This window comes from Ceratotherium simum, chromosome 2 (genome assembly GCF_057802395.1).
Source record: "Ceratotherium simum simum isolate JZ-2026a chromosome 2, ASM5780239v1, whole genome shotgun sequence".
Classification (NCBI taxonomy): Eukaryota; Metazoa; Chordata; class Mammalia; order Perissodactyla; family Rhinocerotidae; genus Ceratotherium; species Ceratotherium simum.
The window spans coordinates 79,229,592-79,253,450 of record NC_141901.1 but is presented as its reverse complement, the minus strand read 5'-3'; the positions used below and the strand labels follow the sequence as shown (position 1 = coordinate 79,253,450).

Below are 23,859 nucleotides of genomic sequence, written 5' to 3'. Positions count from 1 at the left end.
ATTGCTTGCACTGTTTATAATGATAGAGTAATTAATCAAAAATAAATATGCCTACTAACAGAGCATTGATATCTTTATTTATTAAAAAGATGATAAAATATTATGAGACTTACTCTTAGCAATTAAGCCATTTTCACCAGAGTTCAGTCTTCTTAAGAAATCCCAATCCCTTCCTTTCAAAATTGAAAATGAGATGCTCATTAGATCACTGATAATGCTTTTGAACAAGGCACCAAATTAAATTAAGATATTAAGTGATATGTTAATTTCAGATATCACTGAAATGGCCTCTGCAACATTATCATAAGAAATGTTTTCATCTCATTCCTTTTTTCCCAAGCTCGTGAGCGAGTGCCCTTCCCTTTAACAGCCAGACCACTGTCATGTAGAAAAAAGACCCTTCACTGCCCATTTCTTCACACACTATGCTGAAAACTCATACTCAATGACCATAACCAACTTGTTATTAAGCTTTTTACTATTTTCTGTAACACTAAGTCAAAGTCAGGAAGCACATAGCTGAGTTAAGTGCAGACTGTACTCTGGGAATAAATCACGTGGTTACTGGCTTCCAGAAAAAGCCTCTTTCACTCAAGTAGCAGTGTCCTTTGTTGCTTACTGACCTGTGAATAACCTCATTCCCGTCTATATGGTGGCTCAGAAAATAATCACTAACCAAACAGAAGTTTTCGACCATGTGGTAAAGAAGTGAAAAGCTGCTGAGCACATCTCCTTCACACACACTCAACACCTAAAACCCAACGTAGAATCTACTCTTCAGTGGTCTTACCTAAGCTGTTCTAGATTGTATGCCACTGACTTTTTTTTCTCCTTTTCCTCTCCCTCCATACATACTTGTCATTTATTGGGGGCTTGTTTGCACACTTCTTAATAATAGGGTGACTGGTACCAATTTTTGCTATGAGGAGGAGACTAAGAACCTCACTTTTGTACTTTTGGAATTGGTAGCAGTCAAGACTCTCTCACTAGCAAATGACGGACCACACAACGCTTTAGCAAAAGAGGGAAGCAGTGAACTCCTATAACCAGGAAGTCCTAGGGTGGACTTCCTTCATAATAAGGTCTAAAAGATCAAACTACATCCTCAAAACTGCCTCTCTCTCTCTCCCTCTTGGCTCTGCTTTCCTCAGAATTGACTTCATCCTCAATAGGCACTCTCCATGGGGCAGAAAATAAAACCACCAGCCACTCCGGGCTTGCACTTTCAAAAGAGATTATGGTCCCAGATGAAGGAGAAGGTCTCTTGTGTACTATGTCAATCCCCAAAGGGAGCTCTTTGGTCCAGCCTGAGTCAGAGCCTACTTCTGTGCCTGGGCAAGGGGATATATACATGATTGACAGCCTCACTGGAATTCCATGGATTGGGGGAGGGGCAGTTCTCCAAAGAAAGCTGCGCTGGTGAGACAGGAGAAAAGCTGATGTTCACTGAAATCTCTTCTACGTCTTCAACAACAAAAACCTACAATTTTGTATGGAAAAGAATTATTTTGTGTGTTCTGGAAAAACTTTATTAATTTATCAGAGTGCTAGTGTAAAAACGTCTCAGGTACCATACCACTGATTAAGAAACTATTCTAATAAACAACATCCTGAGCTAGGGGCAAAAGAGTGAGCAATCCTACAAAACTCTACTTTCAAAGATTTCTGGTTCTTCCTTCTTCCCATTTTTGTTTTTCTTCTGCTTGTAGGAAATCATCAAATTCAGAGATTTATTTGTCCCAATACATAGATTCACAATTAGTATTCTCACTGGAATCTACTTCACTATTTAAGATTTTAAAATTATTATGAGATAAAGTATTTATTTTGTCATTTTCATTACTACTTTTATCCTTCAATAAACTTTTTGGAGACATTAATATATTTCTAACAAAATGTGAAATTTAACAATAACATGTAATTAATGTAAAGTATTATTCAAAACAAGCTACACCCTAGTAACTGAATGCTATTTTGTAGAAAATGACCAAACAGCACTTGTGGGGCATTACGGCTGTTCTAGACACGTTCACAAATTCTTTGACATTCCTCCCATTGAGGAGTCCTGTCCTGACTTTAGTGACTTGTTTCTAAAAAACATCGTGCAATAGAAGTGACAGTGTATGACTTCTAGGGCTGGGTCATAAAAGGTGACACGGCTTCTATCTTGTTTACTGAGATGCTCTAATTTGGAGGCCTGAGTCACCATGTAAGAAGCTCAACTATCCTGAGAGCCCTCAGCGAGAAAGCCCAGGCCACCTGTAGAGGCTACATTTAGATAATTGAGTCAGTATCTTCACCTGAAGTCTGAATCAATAGCCAGTATCACGACCAGACATGTGAGTAAAGATGCCTCCAGGTGACAGCAGCCCCCTCCACAGACTCACTCCCGGCTGCTTAGTGTTCCCACCTGAGGCCCCGACATTGTGGTGTGGACACAAGTCATTTCTGCTCTTACCTGTTTGAATTTGTGATCCATGAAATCTCTGAACTCGATAAACTGTTTTAGGAGGGTAAATTGGAGGTATTTGTTACGCAACAATAGATAACTGGAGCAGGCCCACCCTCAGAAAGTGTTAGGACTGTAATGGTTAAAATCACAATAAGACTCTATTGCGTACACATCATCTGGGCAAAAACTAGAAGCTAAAAATATAATTGTGGCAAAAATGTGAAGCAATCAAAACTCATACACTGCTGATGGAAATGTGAACTGGTCAACCATTATAGAAGGCGAGCCTGGAAACATCTAGTACAATTGCCTGTGTGCATGCCCAGTGACCATCAGTGTCACTCACAGCAGTACAGCCTGGAGAAACTCATTTGTTCATTAGAAGATATGTATAAAAAATATTCACTGCAAGATTACTTGTAATAGCAAAAAAACTGAAAGGAGTCTAAGTATCCTCAAAATGAGAATGAATAAATAAGTAGAGGTAAATTCACATGATTGAATTCTATGCAGGAAAGAAAATGAATTTGAGCTACAAACATCAACACGGATGAACTTCAGAAAAATAAAACTGAGTGGAAAAAGGTAATTGCAGAAAAGTCTGTAAGTATGATACAGCTTACACAAAGTTCTACATACATATATATCTCAGCATACTGGTTAATAGCAAAGATTATGAAGCCAGACTAACTAACTGGGTTCAAAATACACACCCGTACCAACTGTGTGTCTCTGGGAGAGTTACCTAACCCCTCTGGGATGTAGTAAAATGGGGATGATAATAATTATAATAATATTACCCATCACATAGAAGATTTTATGAAAATTTAGCACTTTTAAAGCCTTTAGAAGAGGGCCTGAAACATTGTGTGTGCTCATTGGCTAATATTATTATTCATAAAATTGAAAGAGTGCATGGAAATGATAAACACCAAATTCAGGACAACGGTTACCTCTGGGGTAGGGATGACACAAAGGATGGAGATGAAACTCAGGAGGCGAACACTGGGGCTTCTGTATTATCAGTGTTTCCTTTTTATACATTTTTATACATTTTTGTATGTCTTAAATATTGCAGAATAATTAGTGGAAAAAAACAAAGACTATCATGAGATTCCTGGGAAAATCCTCACCAAATGTACATAGTAAATCTGTGAAATGACACTTCTGGACTGAGCCAATGTGGAAATGCCTCTCTTAATTGATAAACACATAGAAATGTTAAGCAAAATAAAACAGTAGCTCAAAATCTTGGACAACTTCAAAATAAAATAAAAGAAATACCCAGGAGCTGGAAATGAAGAGGGAGCTCACAGCCTGGTGCCTGCAGGAGCTGATGCTATGGTTCTCATGGGAAGAGGGGACTAGCTGGAGGCCTAGGGACTGGCAGTTGGCATTTTATTGCCCACTAGGGTCAGGAGAGGAGGTGGGGCCTTGGGCACATACAAGGAGAGTAGCAGACACTTCTGCATTAAACCTAGAGCCTAAAGACGAAACATCTATGAAAAGGGACTAGAATAACTCCAACCTCCATCTCTGGCCAATGTGAGGAGGAAAACTTGTCATTTGCGGGGACACCTAGAAAAAAAAAAGACACTTTGAAATATCACATCTCCAAATGTGAGGTCACAATGTGTGACAAATGTGAGGTCACAATGTGTGACAAATGTGAGGTCACAATGTGTGGTGTGGAAACACAAGCAGAGGAATTAACAGAGAAACTTGTCCAGGACTGGTTAAACTCCTTTGTCAGACACAAATGCAAAGCCATATGATGGTGACACCTCCACAACCCAATATTCTCCCTGGAAAAAAATCTAAAAATGATGTCAAAAAGTTACAAATCAGGTGAGGAAATCAACTGTCACGAAGCAGAGTTGGCAAATACAACAAAATGGGAATTAGCACTCCAAGAACTGGAGGAATAAAACAAAAAACTAAGTAATCTATCTTCAAAAATTAAATTTTAAGAAATGAGAAGATCAGGAGAAGAACCAAATGAAAATTCTAGAAACAAAACATATAGCCATTGCGGAGAGAAACAGAAGACTATTGCATAGTAACCTACACACAGATGAAGAGAGAATTCGAAAATTGGAAAGAACTGAATAAATAATTCAGAATGTGGCACAGAGAGATGAAAAATGTGTAAAAGTTTATGAGACTTGTAGGATAAAATGAAAAGATCCAAAATATATCAAAGAGAGTGTAGTAGATACTCAATTTTTGGAGAAACAATGACTGAGAATTTTCCAGAATTGAAGAAACATGAGTTTTCAGATTGAAAAAGTACAGGAAAAAGTACATATATAAAATTCTGCAAGACGATTTTGTAAAATAAGAAGAAGAGGTAAGTTGTCCTGCATGTCTAAAGACTGTATAAAGCTACTGTAATTAAAATGATATGATCCTGGTGAGGGGCCAGACAAATAAACCAATAGAAAACAACAGTTCAGAAATAGTCGCAAGAATATACAGGAGTTTATAATCTGATGCAGATTACATTTCAAAGCAGGGACAGAAAAGATGAACTAATATATAAATGGTGTTGAGACAACTGGCTATCCATCTGAAAATTTTAACAAATTATAGCAAACATAGAATCAAATTCCAGATGGATTCAAAATGAAGCATAAACAATAGAAGTACGTTTATTAGAAAAAAATCAGATTAACATCTGTATAACTTAGAATATGTAAGTCTTTCTAAACACCCAAAATCCTGAAGGCATAAAGGAAAAGACTGAATACTTTATATAAATTTAAGCCACGAGTTTAAAATGTATGAAGCAACAAGCTCCACAAACAGAATAAAAAAATAAATAATATTCTAGAAGAAAATTTTGCAATATGTGCTACAAAGGATTAATCTCCACTGTACATAAAAATAGCTCAAGCGAAAGACAATCCAACTAAAGTCAGAAAAAATATATGAGTAGCTCATAGAAAAAATATAAATGGCAATTTTTTTTAGAAAGCCTAATCCTATTAGAAATCAGAATCAAAGTAATGCAAGTGAATACAAGATGACAAAACAATGTAAAGGATTGGGGAAGGTCATTTTTCACATATAATAACTCAGAGAGGTTATCTCCCATGCGTTGTTTCATGGGAAGTTGCTTGAAAATTAGGGTGAAAAAACAATGAATATGTTGTTGTGGAATATAAGAAATGGTGGGATCAAACCAGGAGTTCGAGGACAAGAAATCCCAGGTGAAAACAGAACAGTAGGCCTAGAAAGCAATTGGTCCCAAACTAGAACAAGAATTTGGTGAGCTCCAAAAAAATGGCATAAAAAAAAATCGATTGGGCTGGCCCGGTGGTGCAAGCAGTTAAGTGCGCGCGCTCTGCTGCAGCGGTCCGGGCTTGGCCGGTTCGGGTCCCAGGCGCACACGGATGCACCGCTTGTCAAGCCATGCTGTGGCGGCGTCCCATATAAAGTGGAGGAAGATGGACACGGATGTTAGCACAGGGCCAGTCTTCCTTGGCAAAAAGAGAGGAGAATTGGCAGATTTTAGCGCAGGGCTGATCTCCTCAAACACACACAAAAAAATTGATGGATCTTAGTAATACATAGGATGGAGGCAAAAAGCAGGAAGATACTAAGGACATAGTGAAGAGAAAATATACTTCATCTAAAGAAGTTAAAAAAGAAAAACGAATACTCCACTAAAAACAACAAAAAACCTAAATAAGAAAATCGCTGTCCAAAAATGAAGCACATTAAAATGTGGTGTGAATTTTGAGCAATCGATGGAGTATAAGAAGTAGAATCCATTTTTTCTCAACACAAGGAATATTTTATTTTGTGTAGTAAGCAGAATAATGACTCCTCAAAAGATGTCCATGCCCTAATCCTTGGAACCTGTGTATATGTTACCTTACACAGCAAAAGGGGTTTTACAGATGTGATTAAGATTGTGGAATTTGAGATGGGGAGATTATCCTGGATTATCCAGGTAGGCCCAACCTAATCATATGAGCCCTTAATAACAGAGAACCTTTCCAGGCTACAGTCAGAGAGAAATGTGATGATGGAAGAAGGATGAGAGAAATGCAATGGTACCTGCTTTAAAAATGGAGGAAGGTGCCATGAGCCAAGGAATGAAGGTGACCTTTAGTAGCTGGAAAAGGCAAGGAAACAAATTCTCCCCCTAGAGCCTCCAGAAGGAACCAGCCCTGCTGACACCTTGATTTTAGCCCAATGAGACCCATGGAGGACCTCTGGCTTCCAAAACTATAGATTTGCATTGTTTTAGTAAGCCACTAAGCAACTGTGTTGTTTGGTAGGCCACTGAGCTTATAGTAATTTGTTCCAGAGTGCTAATGGCCTCCTAGAGACACAGGGGTCCTGACACTAACACGTGCCTCTGCAGGGAAAAGTAGTTCAGAGTCAAAGTAGCATAAATCAATTAATTAATTTATTTTTGTGAGGAAGATTAGCCCTGAACTAACATCTTTTGCCAATCCTCTTCTTTTTGTTGAGGAAGATTGGCCCTGGGCTAACGTCCATGCCCATCTTCCTCTGCTTTATATGGGACGCCAACACAGCATGGCTTGACAAGCGGTGTGTAGGTCCACACCGGGGATCGAACCTGCGAACCCAAGGCAGCTGAATTGGAGCAAGAAAACTTAACCGCTACGCCACCAGGCCAGCCGCCAAAGTAGCATAAGTTTATATTTGATTCTCAACCTTTTAGAATCAACCTACATATAGTGTAAAATAAGACTCGATTCTGGTTAGAGAACAGAAAATAAACGTTAATTATCCATCCACAGGGCCGAAATTAGAAGGTAGAGGGAGTAGTGGATGGAAGAGTGTCGTTATCTTACAAAATGGGAACTCGGACATCGTGGAAAGTTGATGGAACAAGAAAGAAAGATTTGAAGTATATAATTTGAAGTTACACAAAGGTACCAATAGAAGAACTGAAGATAGTGTTATTAACTACCAAAAATTAGGATGAAAAGGGTGAAAGTGACATGAGGTGGTAAAAGATACTGTCTAAAATTGAAAAAGCAGCAAATAGCAATATAAATGTAATAGAGTCACAAAATTTATTTCACACTCCACTTAGGATGGGGAATATGTAGCTCCTTTACTTTACCCCTTATTAAGCCCTTCCCAAGCCCTCTGGCTAAGGGAGGAAATAGTTTTTATGCTGTTCCATTTAAAGCATAATCCAGTCTGATAAATCAAGCGCTTTCTTTAGAAGATATTCAGTCTCTCAGAGAGTACCCCTCTCCACCTGATTCTCTGCCCGAGATGACGAGTCCGCAGGTGGGATGGAGGAGGGTGTACCTGTGTGTCCTCCTTGCAGTGGGGAGATGGGGTCCCGCCTTGAGCTGGACCTTGGCTGTGACTGGTCGGCATCTGCATCTCTTTGGCATGAGGCCCTTGCGTGCCCTGCATTTTTCAATTCAATCCATTCGTTAAGCTCCTCCACATGTCAGGCACGACGTTAGGCACGAATCTCTGTCATTCGCTCTTTCTTGTAAGACACCCAGCCTGCTCCAGCCCTGTCAAGTTCCCCTTCCCCTCAGCTCACAGCCTGTTTTGTCCACATTAGACATTGTCCCCTGCACTGATTCGCAGGCACAGTAGCTCCGAACACACGGATGTACCGTCATCTGTTGTGAGACTGCAGCTGGTATTTAGTTACTAGTAATTAAAATACCAAAGATCCTCCTTGATTCGAGTAATCCCTTTAACAACATTCTCCCAATTACTTTTAGTCTAACACACTTTCTTGAGTGGGCAAAAGAGGAGACGTGATAGCTATTGTCCCAGAAACAGCCAGGGAACTGTGTCACCCATGAGCTCATCACCATTGTGGGTGTCGTGATAGAAATGTCCAGAATTGCTGACCTGCTTACTTGTAGCAGCTCCTATATCATCACAGGGCTCTAATATTACTCCTTGCTTTCTGCATCTCACCAGACAGCCTGTAAGTCCTGGCAGGCAGGAGCTGCATCTTACGCCTCTTTGGATCAACCTGGCAGTTCCCTTCACATAATATGTGTTGATTGATTACCCGAATGTTGGCCTGAGAACACTCTGGACACATTAGCCCAAGAAGACCATAAACTGGATGGGCTAACATAAGCCGTCAATTCTGGTACACAAGCACAAAAACTAGATTTTATAGCTCTTTTTCTATAACAGCAGCAATATAGTCAGAACAAGTATGGGCTTCATAACATTTACCCGTAATAACAACTCAGCTCTCTCATTTACTAGTTGTGTAGAATCAAGCATGTTACTTGGCCTGGCTGATCCTCAGCCTCCTCACTTGCAAAATGGACATTTAAGAATGCAAATAAAATTAAAACAAGTTAAAAAAGAAAGGCATCTGACACACTTCCTAGCTCACGGTAGGTATGCAGTGGATGTTAATTCTGTCCCCCCTTCTCCCTTTCATTCAAGGAGCAGGAGGAAGTGATGTACCCAGGGACACAGGAGGAGAGAAAATCTCAGGTATCAAAAAGGTGATGTCTGGTTCCTCTCTTCTGCCCCTGGCGTCTGTCCTACTACAGTTGGGCAGATTGTTAGAGACCATGGGACTGCCCTTGAGGCTGATCTTCAGCCCAACACTTCCAGTCAGTCTACGGGCTTTGCTGGCTGGGCTCCCGGTGAAGATAAGTGCCCCTTTGTGCCTGCTCCTTCCATTTTTAGAAAGATGACTAATCTGCTCTCTGTCTGAGAGAGAAATGCCTTGTAAATTGTGGTCCTTCCCTGGATCCATGCCTATATTACAGGAACCAGCGAGGTTCACAGGGTCCTGGCACTTCCTGAGGTGGGGTCACCATGGGATTAAAAGCCTGACCTGGAGTGGCCGTCCCCTGTGTGTCTAGACAGGAAAGAGTCTTCACACTGGACAGGAACGCCTAGAGAACACTGTGGAAAGGAGCAAAGATAAATTCCGCTCTACTTAACCCCTTTTCCCTGAAAAATCCCCTTTTTATGATACATTAGCCAAGGGTTGCTATTTTGTCTGGGTCATGGGGAAAATTATGTTATTCTAGAAAGGAAACGAAGTGGCATTTCTTGGCAGCCAATTTTGAATTCTGCATTTTAAAGCATTCAAAGAGCTTCGGCAGCTGGCGGAAGATAGAAACTTATTTGGAGAGAGGAATGAGAATCTCATCAAAGAATTACAACTCCTTGGGGGTAATTTTGATCATAAATAGGACAGATGCCATCTGTCTAGCGTGACTCCTTCATTCATTCATTTGTTCATTCAGAAATATTATTAGGCGTGTCTGCTGTGAGGGCCCTGTATTAAGTATTTGTGACACAAAGATGATAAGACACAAAGATGGGATTCAGATAAGTGAATAAATAAAGTCACGTGAGACAGGAGCAAGAAATGCATAAGCAAAGCACAGTGATAGCCAGGAGGAAGGGCCACCGAACGGCTGAGGGGAAGGAGTCAGGGAACATTTAGCCAAGAAAGTAAGCCCTGAGCTTTGGTTTAAGGGTGAGTGGTCTCCAGGTATATCAATGCAGAAGGGCATTCCAGTCAAAGGGAACAGCAAGTGTTAAACCATATTATGGATTCAGGGAAGTACAATGAATGTTCTGTGATACTGGAATACCAGACAGCAAGGAGAAAGTGGTAAGAAATGAGGTTGGAGAGATAATGTGGGGTCATATCCTCAGAGGCGTGGAATGCCATACTAAGGACTTTGGACTTCATCCTGTAGGTAATTGGAAAGCACTGAAGGATGTGAAGTAGAAGAGAAAGACAGTGTGATCATAATTGTATTTTAGAACTGAGGCTGGAATCAGGAAGAAGAGTGGGTCCTAAGAGATGAGTAAAAAGAGTGTTAAAATAATCCAGTAAAGAGGCAATCAAGGCCCCAAGTAAAGTGCAAAGGAGCGGACAGATTGCAGGACTTGGTGACCATTGGATTGGGAAGTGAGGGACCCCCAGATTTCAGGCTTGAGAAGCAGATTTGTGTAGGGAGGTTATAAGTTGGTGTGGCTACTGAGAACACTGAAAATGTTGTTTTCAGCTCATCAGAAAGGTCTGGATGGACATACAAGTTTGAGAGTCATCGTGCATAATACAGGTGGTAGTTGAATCTTTAGGAATGGCAAGCTTATTTCCAGGAGGAACCTACAGAGCAGAGGTTACAAATGGACACCTCAAGGCTGAATACAGCAGTAGATGTGTTTGGTTTGGCTTGTGTAATGCTTTTAAATATTTAAATTCATTGCCAACATTTAAAAGTTGGGGGGTATAACAAAGAAATAAAATCTAAAGTTTTGGCTTTTCTGAAAAATCAGAAGATCTGGCAGTGCTGGACCCACATTCTCACATAGGAAAAATGGCCAGGGCTGGTCAGCCACAGCCCCTTTAAAAGGGGCCTCCAGCTCTCCACTTCTGTCTCCCCCGCCAGCTTCACTCCCTTACACAGGCTGTTTGGCCCCTGAAAGCCTGAGTTTGCAAAGAGAGGGTGGAGAACAACCGCAATAAAGGGGCCTGCAGCGGTGGAATTATAGCCCCCAAGACATCCACACACAACTCCCTGGGACCTGTGAAGAGGTCAGGGTAGATGGCAAAGTGGTAGCTGATGGAATTAAGCTTGCTCATCAGCTGACCTTAAAACAGGGAGAGTAGCCGGGATTACCCTGGGGGGCCCAATATAATCACAAAAGTCTTTAAAAGTGGGAGAGAGAGACAGAAGAGGAGGTCAGAGAGATGCAGCATGAGGACTCAGCTCCATGTTGCTGGTTTTGAAGATGGAGGAATGGAAGAGTCCTTAAAAGTGGAAGAGGAAGGAAGAAGAGGACTGTCAGAAGGAGAGACGTGACTACAGAAGCATGGTCAGAATAATGCAACGCGAGGGAGGCTCGACCACGTTGGCTTTGACGGTAGAAGAACAAGGAAACACATTCTCCCCTCGAGTCTCCAGAAAGGAATGAAGCCCTGCCAGCACCTAGGTTTTAGCCCAGTGAGACCATGTTGGACTTCTGACCCACAGAAATATAAGATAATAAATCTGTGTCAGTTCAAGCCAGCTAAGTTTGAGGTAATTTGTTACGATAACCACAGAAAACTAATACATGGCTGGTAGAAAAGGAGCAGCCAGCGAAATAGACTGAGAAAAAACAGAAAGGTCAAGAACCAGAAAGAGTACAGTCAGAGAATCAAGAGATGACCCATTTTCAAGAAGGAGGTACCATCAAATGACACCGAGATATCAGGTCCAGTTCTGAAGGCAAAGGGTGAAGGTGTCAGTGGTATCCAAACCTAGGGGCACATCAGGATCACTCAGGGACATTGTTAGAAATACCGGTTCCCGGGGTCCACCCCAGGCTACTGCTCTAGACTCTGACATGCAGCCACGTTTTGCCATCACTGAATATCTCATTCAGTGTTTGACTAGATGAAGTGAGCACTTCATATTTGTTGACTTAACTCTTACTCTTAAGGCTCCTTATGGCCTTTTAACAGAAGAAAACCCATTTGAAATTTAATGGCACATTTTATTAAAGCTATTTATCTGCATGATTTTTGTCCCTATGTGGATAATAAACTCCTTGCAGGCGGTAGGTGCTTGCCAAATATTTGCTGAATGGATAAATGAAATGGATGTAGCCACTGCAGGACTCTGTGGTTTTCCAAAGCTAGCAGGATGGGCAGAGACCATTTATCCCTAAGCCTCTATAAATTAAATAATTCAGGTCATTTATGCACATTCACTTGTTAAATGGGTGAAGTCGTAATTTTCTACTTAGATACCTGGAATCCTCCATTACTTCTCAGGTCATCAGAACCAGCCAGGATTAATCCCCAGAGGGACTCCTAGATGGTTGTGACAGGCACTTCCTTTCAGGGTCCCTTTCCTGAAATGGCCTTTGGTAATAGTACACTAGTCCAGAAAAAATGAACTCCATCTCAAACCTAATCATGGATGTTGCAGAGAATATTCCCAGTTCAATACCTAAAGGGCTGACCTAGTTAGACTGGCCTCTGAAAATTACTGAGCCAAGATTGCCAGCCTTGGGGGAGGGCTGAGCCACGATGACCATCCTCCACTTGGTATAACCCTGAATGTCAAAACATGACATTGATGTGGGCCCTGGACACTGGAAGACAGAGGCCTGATCTACTTTGACACCTGGGGCAAATTACCAAGGCCCAGGAGAGAGAGTGTTGTGCTGCTGCAGTTCCAATGCAAGAAAAGAATTCCCAATGCTCTGTTAATGGAAGGCTAGAATTCAAGCAGGACTTTTGGGCAAAAGGAAGAACCACAAGCTGATATCCAGAGGGTGGAGTCTGGGAGATTCTGAGGGACGTCCTACCTCCTAGAAAGGAGAGGGATCAATGGACTGTGTCTACAGTAATCAGAGCGGTTGACGGAGAGTGCTGACTCTGTGCTTTCACGTCAGTGATGTCAGGAACGACTGTGACAACACTGAAATAGTTGGGACAGAAGCTAGGTGCAATGAGTTAAGAACATGCTTTTGAAAAGCGCAAAAGAGATAGGAAAGTAGGTCAAGGTGCTAGAAAGAAAGGCTATAATGAAGGAAGATTTTTGTTTTGTTGTTACGTGCTTGGTTTTAGTTTTTAGGACTAGGGGGAGTTGAATGTATATACTCTCTGAGGAATGGAGAGGCTTAAAACACAGGAAAGAACATGATAAAGGAACAAAGATGGAGGTGAGGTGAAGAGACGGGATCATCAACGTTAGTCACAGGTCGAGCTGGTCATCAAGATTCATCAAGGACTCCTATGTGCCAGGGACAGTCCTAAGCGCTGGGAATGAACAACATAGACACAGACACAGTCCTGTCCTAGTGATATTTACAGTCTAGAAGAGACTGTATTTTCAGTCCTCTTAGGTTGTGAGTGACAGAAACCCAACAAGCTTAAGAGAAAAAGAGAACTGACTAACTTATGCAACCGAAAAAAATCCAGGCTTTGTTGCCTCCAAAGACTCAACGAAATGTTGTCAGGATTCTCTCTCTCTCTCTCTCTCTCTCTCTCAGTTTCACTTTTCTCAGGCAGTCTGCACCCATGTGGTCGCAAAGATGGTGCTCACTATCTCCATCATTCTATGGTCCTTGAGGCCCACAGTCTCAGTAAAATAAATAGCCTACAGGGCCGGCCCCGTGGCTTAGCGGTTAAGTGCGCATGCCCTGCTACTGGCTGCCCAGGGTTCGGATCCCGGCCATGCACCACGCACCGCTTCTCCGGCCATGCTGAGGCCGCATCCCACATACAGCAACTAGAAGGATGTGCAGCTATGACATACAACTATCTGCTGGGGCTTTGAGGAAAAAAAGGAGGAGGATTGGCAATAGATGTTAGCTCAGGGCTGGTCTTCCTCAGCAAAAAGAGGAGGATTAGCATGGATGTTAGCTCAGGGCTGATCTTCCTCAAAATAAATAAATAAATAAATAAATAAATAGCCTACTTATCAATGGCTCTGCCGAGAGTCTCTGGATTGACTCTGATTGACCCAGGTTTCAGTCATGTGTCCATTCTGACCGGTTAACTGTGGTCAGGGAGATGGGGTATTTCGATTGGCCCAAACTGGTCACATGTCCACCTCTGGAGCAGGAGTTGGGGTGGGGTTGATGTCAACTCAACCACATGGACTACGAATGGAAGAGGATGGTTCCAACAAGGCAATTTGGGCTTCTTGGCCAGAAGAAGGGACACTTGGGGGGCATAAGGAACAGGAGTCCACTCCAGAGGGACTGCCCCTAGATAGAAGGAAATGCTTCTCATCTGTCAGGCTGGAGGGGAGTGGGGAAGGATAGGTGCCAAAGGAGACAACTCTGAAGATGAAGAGTGAGAATGGGAAAGTCCATACCTAGCAGCCTGGGTTTTCTCGGAAAGTGGAGGCCAGTGCATGTGCAGAGGGGGTGGGTGCAGAGCTAAGTTAGGAGACTTGTGGAGAAGGTTAAGGTTTGGAAGAGCAGCTGAGAGAAATAGGAGAAGGAGCTGACCCATGACAAAAGGATCGTTAAGAATTAACAGATTTTGAAAACTGTGAATTTGTCATGGCCTTAATCTGCAGTTATACAATTTTCTCCACAGGTTCAGCCCTGAACAATGATAGCTATGGCCTTTGTGTAGAAAGGCACAGTGAGGACCCCAATCTTCCTACCCATTTGGGGATAAGTCAGCTATCAGGCAGCCCCCCAGGAGTTGTGTTTGTACAAGGGCTCCTAAGCCTCTCAGGAGATGAGCTGAAGAAGGACAGAGGGTGGGCCTGTATGACACTGACATTAGGCGACACAATCCTCCCATATCTCAGGAAACCACCCACTAAGAACAGGAAACTCACTGGGTGGCACGAGGATGCCCTGTCTTGGACCCCTCCTGGACCCTGGCTCCTTGGAGATGAAGAATGTGTGACTGCAGCTCTGGCTGGCACCTGGTAAACGCTTCATGGCCTTGTCCCTGCTACTTTTCTTTACCTCTAAGCTGTTGAAGAACTAACTTTTGTTAAGCTCCCCCCAAATGCCAGTCACTTTAAGCTTAATATCTCATTTAGCCCTCTTATCATGTTGATAAGATGGGTATTACTACCCTAATTTTATAGAAGACAATATTGAACCTCAAGACACTGATAAACTTGCCCAAGGTGACACAGCTAGCGAGGAGAGGGTCTGGGGTGTGTAAAGGCCATGTATTTGTCTGTCACATGCCCTCCTGTTTCTCATCACTGGGTATCCTAGAATGCTGCTCCCCAAACTGGCATCCAAAGATTCCTGGAGGTCCTCAGATGTATTCTCAGGGGCTGTGAGATTGTTTTCCTCCTTTAAAGAGCCTGTAATCTGCCTGAGTTTCTGAGACTTTGGCTTGGAGGACCCTCGCTAGCTTGATGGGGGAATACTTCTCAACCCCAAGCAGGTGAAGACAGGAGGTTCAGGAGCAAGTACTGAGCTTGCCGTGGTGTGGGTCACAGGGCACAGGGGCCACCCTGGCTCACCACAGCAGTGTCTTTGCCAGGGATGTGTTGGAGAGGGACAGCTGTGGCCTCCAAGGAAGTCAGGGGGAGTCACGCAGGCTGCCAAGTGGAAAGTGTCAAAGACAATAATGATTACAGCAGGAAAAAACATCATTGGCCTTCAAAGGGCAAGGTCCAGGGGGCTTGGTGCTTCAGTTATAGCACTCAGGGAGGCCCAGACCAAACACCATTGCGAGCATCATCCACTCCCACGCTTGTCCCCAGGACTAGGAGGACCCAGAAAAATGAGAGTTTAAAAGTTAGTGCTGCATAGAACATTACATTAAAAAGCACTTCCACTTTAAAAAAAAAAATCTTTTGCTCCTTCCAAAAGCCCCTCCAGGGAGGCATTAAGCCCATTTTATAGGGGAAGAAACAGAGCTCAGAGCAGAAGGTCACACAGCGAGATAGTCCAGGATGTTTCCACTGAGCCCACTCCAGCACCTTTCCCAGCAGTCCCGGAAGAGACCAGCATGAAGGTCAGTCGCCGTCTCCTTGAGTTATCTAGTTAATATACTTTCATATCAATGTGCCGTTTTCTCCTCCTGTAAACTGAGTGAGTCAACAGACATTTTACAAAGGATTATTCTTCGGTGAAAACTTGTACAATGGGACAAAGGTCTTTACCGCCTCACATTCAGTTACGGGGAAGTTTCCTCTGACTCCTCACCAGGCGAGGCCCTCCCTTAGATAAAGTCAAATATGTAATTTGCTTTCATTGCTATGGTGAGTACAGGTAAGGCATATGAATTTTGGCTTTGGTAATAAAAGGGAAGAAAATGGGACTTTGGAAAGCACTACATGCGTTAAACACTGAATGCCCTTCATTTGGTCCTTCCCATCATGCTTTGTTTTCTGGGCAACACCCTTAGAACCACCCGTACCATCCACTCAGAGGCGGTGAACTAGAGCACTTGGGCCAGAGCCACCCAGCTGATGGGATTTGTTTGACCTCCATAGTTCTTTTTTCCCCATGGTATTCTTAACAATGTTTACCTAGCAACAAATATTTAACATTTGGTTAAGACCATTAAGAAAATCATATTTCTGACCCAACTCAAAAACAACCCAATCAGAAAATGGGCAAAAGACTTGAATAGACATTTCTCCAAAGAAGATATACAAATGGTCAATAAGCACATGAAAAGATGCTCAACATCACTAATCATGAGGGAAATGCAAATCAAAACCACGAGATACCACTTCACACCCATTAGGATAGCTATTATCAAAAAAAATAAAAGAAAGAAAGAGACGAAAAGAACAGGTGTTGGTTAGCAGGTGAAGAAATTGGAGCCCTTGTGCACTGCTGAAGGGAACGTAAAATAGGGTAATAAAAATGCCATTGAGGTAACAGCATGGCAATTCCTCAGAAAAATTTAAAATAGAATTACCATATGATACAGTAATTCCAATCCTGGGTGTATACCCAAAATAACTGAAAGCAAGGACTTGAACAGATATTTGTACACCCATGTTCACAGAGCATTATTCACAACAGCCAAAAAGTGGAAGCAACTCAAATGTCTAATGAGAGATATAAAGAGATAAGTGTGGTATATACATACAATGGAATATTAGCCTTAAAAAGGAAGGAAATTCTGACACATGCTACAACAGGGATGAACTTGGAAGACATTATGCTGAGTTGAAACAAGCCAGTCACAAAAATGCCAAATACGGTATGATTCCACCTATACGAGGTTCTTAGAGTAGTAAATTCATAGAGACAGAAAGTAGAATGGTGGTTACCAGGAGCTGGGGAGAGGCAGGAATGAGGAATTGATGTTTAATGGATATGGAGTTTGAGTTAGGGAAGATGAAAAAGTTCTGGAGATGGATGGTGGTGATGATTGCATAACAAAGTGAATGTACTTAATGCCACTGAACTGTACACTTAAATGGTTAAGCTGGTCATTTTATGTTATGTGTATTTTACCACAATAAAAAATAATCATTTTTCCATTTTTTCTTGGGAAAAAAATAGAATAAGAATATGCAGCAGTACTGGGCCCGCATTCTCGCATTCTCTCGGTCAGCATGCTCATGACAACAGAGGAGGCATCTGATCAGGGATCACGTATCCAAGCAGTTGACTCCTGTGTCACCCAAGAAGCCCACGAGCAGTGAAATCTTAAAAGGATTAAGATTAAAAGGACCTATGGGGAGTAAAGGGGAATATAAATGACAAAGCTTGGGAGTTTTCTGGGAATGTGAGTTTCTTTATCAAGGCTCACAGAACTGGTGACTGGCCAGGTGAGCATTCATTGTCTGGACCATACTGTATATACATAGGTATTGTTGCAGGCAGGACCTCATCCTATTTTCCGAGCAGGGAACACTGTCTTGCATATGTGTGCTTTTCCTGGGCCTGGCTGGTTAGGTGGAAGACCACTTACAGCACATGCTATGTCTCATCTGGGAACCCAGATAATCTGGAGATTCATAAATGCCTAGAGCCAGACAAGAAACTCAGGAGCATGGTTTCCAGTTCCACATGTAAGGAGCTTAGAAATCGTCACGTGGTCCTAACCACAAGTAATAAGCTGAATGGACTAAAAAATAAACAACTTTTCTTGGATTCATAAGAGAGGGGAGGACACAGGGCAAACTACTGCCCCTAATGTTGGAGAAACAGACAGGCAGATACAGGGAGTCAAGTAAGGCAAATACAGCTTAGCAAAGCAGAGGCTCTTCAGTGGCAGCTGCTGCGGGAACCAGTGCTGGGGTAGGAAAACCTGAACTGTAATTAACGAATTAAAAAAAAGACTCAATGTGGACAAGCCTGAGAGTTAAAAACTCCAGGGGCACCCAGTCTTGGGGAGGGTCCCAATCTTTTGTGAGTTTTACCTCCAAGAACTTGACGGGGTTCTCATAGTAAATATCTAAGAAGCATCCCCACTGGCTTCTGGCAGGCGGAGGGGAAAAGGAACCATTTGAAATACTCCAGAGTACTCTGTTCTTAACAAGGCCTGCCCTCAGGGGAAACTAGTTAACCATAGCCTAACCTGCTGAGGTATTATCTGAGCCTACCTGGCCTGGGAGAAGGGAAATACCCAACTCCAGCCCATCCTGTCCCACCTAAGGGGGGAGAAAAAAAATCTGAGAAATACTTGTCAAATTCAAAGTCCAGAGGCATAGGCTCACTAAGAGACTGAGACCTAATCATAGGACTCCAGAACTCTCCCCCTCTCCCCACACCTCACCACCACATCACTAAAGGCCCATTTACAGAAGTTCCTTTTACCTGGTACATCATGTCCAGTTATCAAGAAAAAATTACAAGGCATTCTAAAAGGCAAAAAATAATTGTTTTTGAAGAGACAGAGCAAACATCAGAATCAGATATGGCAGGGATGTTGGAATTATCAGACCAGGAATTTAAAACAACTATGATTAATAGGCTAAGGGCTGTAATGGGTAAAGTAGACAGTATGCAAGAACAGATGGGCAATGTAAGCAGAGAAGGAAATCCTAAGAAAGAACCAAAAAGAAATACTAGAGATCAAAAACACTGTAACAGAAATGAAGAATGCCTTTGAGGGGCTTGTTAGTAGACTGGATATAGCTGAGGAAAGAATCTCTGAACTTAAGGATATCTCAATAGAAACTTCCAAAACTGAAAAACAAAGAACAAAGACTGAAAAAAAAAAAATAGAAGAGAACACCCAAGGACTGTGGGACAATTATAAAACGTGTAACATACATGTAATGGGCATACCAGAAGGAGAAGAAATTGAGAAAGGAACAGAAGAAACATTTGAAACAATAATGACTGAGAAGTTCTCAAGTTAATGTCAGACACCAAACCACAGATCCAGGAAACTCAGAGAACACTAAGCAGGATAAATGAAAAAGAAAAAAAAAATACACCTGGACCTACCATTTTTAATTGACAGAAAATCAAAAATGAAGAAAAAATCTTGAGGGCCGGCCCCGTGGCTTAGCGGTTAAGTGCGTGCACTCCGCTGCTGGCGGCCCGGGTTCAGATCCCGGGCGCGCACCAACACACTGCTTCTCAGGCCATGCTGAGGCTGTGTCCCACATACAGCAACTAGAAGGATGTGCAGCTATGACATAAACTATCTACTGGGGCTTTGGGGGAAAAAAATAGATAAATAAAATTAAAAAAAGAAAAAATCTTGAAAGAAGTCAGAGGCAAAAAACATCTTACCTACAGAGGAACAAAGATAAGAATTATATTTGACTTCTCAGAAATCATGCAAGAAAGAGGAGAGTGGAGTGAAATATCGAAAGAAAAATCCACCATCCTAGAATTCTGTACGCTTTAAAATTATCCTTCAAAACTGAAGGAGAAATAAGGATTTTCTCAGACAAACAGAAATTGAGAGAATGTGTTGCCAGTAGACCTGCCTTGCAAGAAATGTTAAAAGAAGTTCTTTAGAGAGAAGGAAAATAAGATAGGTCAGAAACTCTACATAAAGAAAGAAAGAGCATTGAAGAAGGGATAGGGAAGGTAAAATAAAAACTTTTATTTTTCTTATTTTTAATTGATCTAACAATATAGTTTGTTCAAAATAATAACAACAATGTATTTGATTATATATACTTATGTATTTACCTATGGACGTGTATATGTGTACATATATATGCTTAGGTATGTTTATATATAAGTAAAATGAATGACAACAATGACACAAGGGAAGAGAGGGAGGAATTGGGATTATTTTGTTGTTATAAGGTACTTGCACTACCCGGAAATTAATCTAGACACAGACCTTACACCCTTCAAAAAATTAACTTAAAATAGATCATAGACCTAAATGTAAAACACGAAACTATAAAACTCCTAGAAGATAACATAGGAGAAAATCTAGATGACCCAGGGTTTGGCAATGACTCAGATACAAACCAAAGGCACAATCCATGAAAGAAATAATTGATAAGCTGCACTTCATTAGAATTAAAAACTTCTGCTCTGTGAAAGACAGTGTCAAGAGAATGAGAAGAGAATGCAGAGACTGGGAGCATATCTTTGCAAAAAACACATCTGATAAAAGACTGTTATCCAAAATATACAGAGAACTCTTAAAATCTAACGATAAGGAAATGAACAGCCCAATTACAAATGAGCCAAAGACCTTAACAGACATCTCACCAAAGATATACAGATGGCAAACAAGCACATAAGCTCTTTGTTGTATCTACTGTGAGAATGAAAACCGTTCTCAGCAATCAGACTGTTGACATTCAAGACTACGTCCGCATCACTCTGAAGGGACACACAGATATTGTGAAGGGCCCCAGAAGAACCCTGCAGAAGGACTTCAGTCGCATCAAGGTAGATCTCAGTCTCCTTGGAAAGAAAAAGAGAGGCTCTGGGTTGACAAATGGTGGCGAAATACAAAGGAACTGGGTAGCGCCATCACCATCTGTGTCATGTACAGAACACGATCCAGGGTGTTACACTGGGCTTCCATGATAAGATGAGGTCTGTGTATGCTCACTTCCCCATCAATGTTGTTATTCCAGAGAACAGGTCTGTTGTTGAAATGCAAAATTTTCTTGGGTGAAAAATACATCTACAGGGTTTGGATGAGGCCAGGTGTTGCTTGTTCGGTATCTCAAACCCAGAAAGATGAGTTAATTCTTGAAGGAAATGACATTGAACTTACATTAAATTCAGTTGCTTTGATCAGCAAGCCACAACAGTTAAAAACAAGGACATCAGAAAAATTTTGGATGGCATCTGTGAATCCGAAAAAGGAACAGTTTAGCAAGCTGATAAGTTCTAAATTGTCCGGCTGCAAAAACAAGATGCTGGATGATTCCTAAGACCTATCAGTAATATTTTAAAGATGAAATAAAAGCCCTGTATTGAAAACAAAAAGCACATGACAAGATGCTCCACATCATACGTCATCAGGGAAATGCAAATTAAAACCACAATGAGATACCACCATACACCTGTTAGAATGGCAAAAATCCACAACACTGACAACACCAAATGCTGACAAGGATGTAGAGCAACAGGAACTCTCATACATTGTGGGTGGGAATGCAAAACGTACAGTCACTTTGGAATACAGTTTGGCAATTTCTTGCAAAACTAAACATCCTCTTACCATATGATCCAGCAATCATGCTCCTTGGTGTTTACCCAAAGGTATTGTAAACTTATGTCCACACAAAAACCTGCACGTGGATTTTATGGCAGTTTTTGTCATAATTGCCAAAACTTGGAAGCAACCAAGATGTCCTGCAGTAGGTGAATGGATAAATAAACTGTGGTACATCCAGACAGTGGAATGCTATTGAGCACTAAAAAGAAATGAGCTATCAAGCTATGAAAAGACATGGAGGAAACTTACATGCATATTGCTAAGTGAAAGAAGCCAATCTGAAAAGGCTACATACTGTATGATTCCGACTATATGACATTCTGGAAAAGGCAAAGTGATGGATACGGTACTTGCCAAAGGTTAGTGAGGAGAAAGGGATGAATAGGTAGATCATGGAGGATTTTTAGGGCAGTGAAAACACTCTGTGCAATACATGTCGTTATACGTTTGTCCAAACCTGTAGAGTGTACAACACCAAAAGTAAACCCTCATGTAAACCACGGACTTTGAGCGATTCTGATGTGTCAGTGTACATTCGTCAATTGTAACAAATGCACCTCTCTGGTGGAGGATGTTGACAATAGGGGAGGCTGTGTATACATGGAGGCAGAAAGGTATATGGGAAATCTCTGTACCTTGCTCTAAATGTTGCTGTGAACCTGAAACTACTCTGAAAAAATGAAAAGTCTTTAAAGAAATTCAGGAGCCAGCTGAGGTCTCCCTGATACACTGAGGTGGGCCTCATGGGGCAGGGCCAGCAGCCCACTGCAGCAGTGTCCCTAGGGGTATACTGCAGGAGGGATCCTGGGCTGAGCAGGAGAGGTCAGTTACCAAGATTGGTGTTTGAAACAAGCACCAGATCAAAGAATAGGAGACAAAATAGACAGAGGCTGTGGAAGAAGGAAGAAGAAGGGAGCCCATCAGTTGGAATAGAGCTCCTAAATTGGAAGAACTAATAAGAAGACAAACCAAGGGGAGAAGATAGGAGTTAAACTGGAGTCAGAGTAAGGTGCTGGGGCTTGTCAGAAGCACGGAGCACTAGCCTGAGTATTCCTACCACATGTGGGTATGGGGTACCTCCTCTCCCTAGAGACAGCTAGATGCATCCCTGAGAAGGGGTCAGAACACCAAACACATCAGATTCTACCCTAAAATACATTTTTGGAATTTTAGTTCTCTGAAAACCTCTTGAACAATGTCCATTTCAGTAATATCATAACATGATTTCTTCAATGGGCAAAATTTATGACAATGGAATTACGAAGACAATCATAGAGAACTCGAACAAGCTGTGAAAACAGAAAATTGTTACTAAGGTCTTATTCAGCCAACATTTGCTCATGTCCCAATCTTAACGTCCAGTACGCACTGACCATCCAGCACCTGAAAGGTTTCTGTGGATTGTGGCAGGTGGAGGAGTTTCAGACTGAAGGCTGAATTTGTCCGTGGTCTGACTTCCTTCTGATGTCCCGTGACTGACTTAGTAATACAGTTTGTCATAATATTGTGCTAACATGTCATATAAATCTTCATATAGTCAGCATTTGACTTTATTATTGTGGGGCCCTCTGGGCTGTGGATTAGTTTCCTGTTGGGCAGTCTTTAGAGAGCTTTTGCTTTCCTTAGCCCATTTGTGTGAAGTTACGCGTTTTTATAACATCAATACAAAAAATTATATTGATAGGCACCTAAGTACCATATTAATTGTTAACCCAGACTGGAGAAGTTTCATAATTTTCTTTTCTTTATTTAATATACATTTCATAGAACAGAAAAATAAAAATTAGAAGTAAAAAGCATTACGTATTAAAATGAGTTGAGAAAGAAAACTCAGTTGATGAATTGTAATTAAATTAGTTTTAATTGAATGCTAATGTTTTGAAACCCAAGACTAGAACCAGAGATTCTAAGATTCTATACTCAACAGGGAGAGTTGTGCCCCAAAAGTTGGATAATGACTTACGACTCCCCCAAATACTGAGCTGCTTCATTTAGCTAACTAACAAATATCAAAGGAAATTAGGATGGAACCTATTTTCCTACTAACATTGGATGGTTCTAGATAAATCAAGACAGAAAGGTATGAGGTATGACCAGGTATCAAGGAAGGCAAGAACATGAGTCCTGAGTGAACAGCTACCATGTGCCTCGGATTTCACCAGGTTCTGAGGGGGTGGGGTGGAGAGGCAGGAAGGTGGGGAGGGAGCCAGGTCAGGGAGATGGGACAAGCAATTCTCTGGGCATTTCCACAGCCCAGCCCTCTGGGCTCATCACTCACTTCCTTACATCTGTAGTTTCAATAAGCTCTGTTGCTTGGAAACTCACGTAAAACGTGACGTGGGAGCATTGC

At 41.7% G+C, this 23,859-nt stretch overlaps 1 pseudogene; it reads left to right on the top strand.

Moving 5' to 3' along the window:
* The first annotated feature begins 20,602 nt into the window (after window positions 1-20,602).
* LOC101399660 (large ribosomal subunit protein uL6 pseudogene) lies at window positions 20,603-21,182 on the top strand (annotated as a pseudogene).
* Window positions 21,183-23,859: the final 2,677 nt, after the last annotated feature.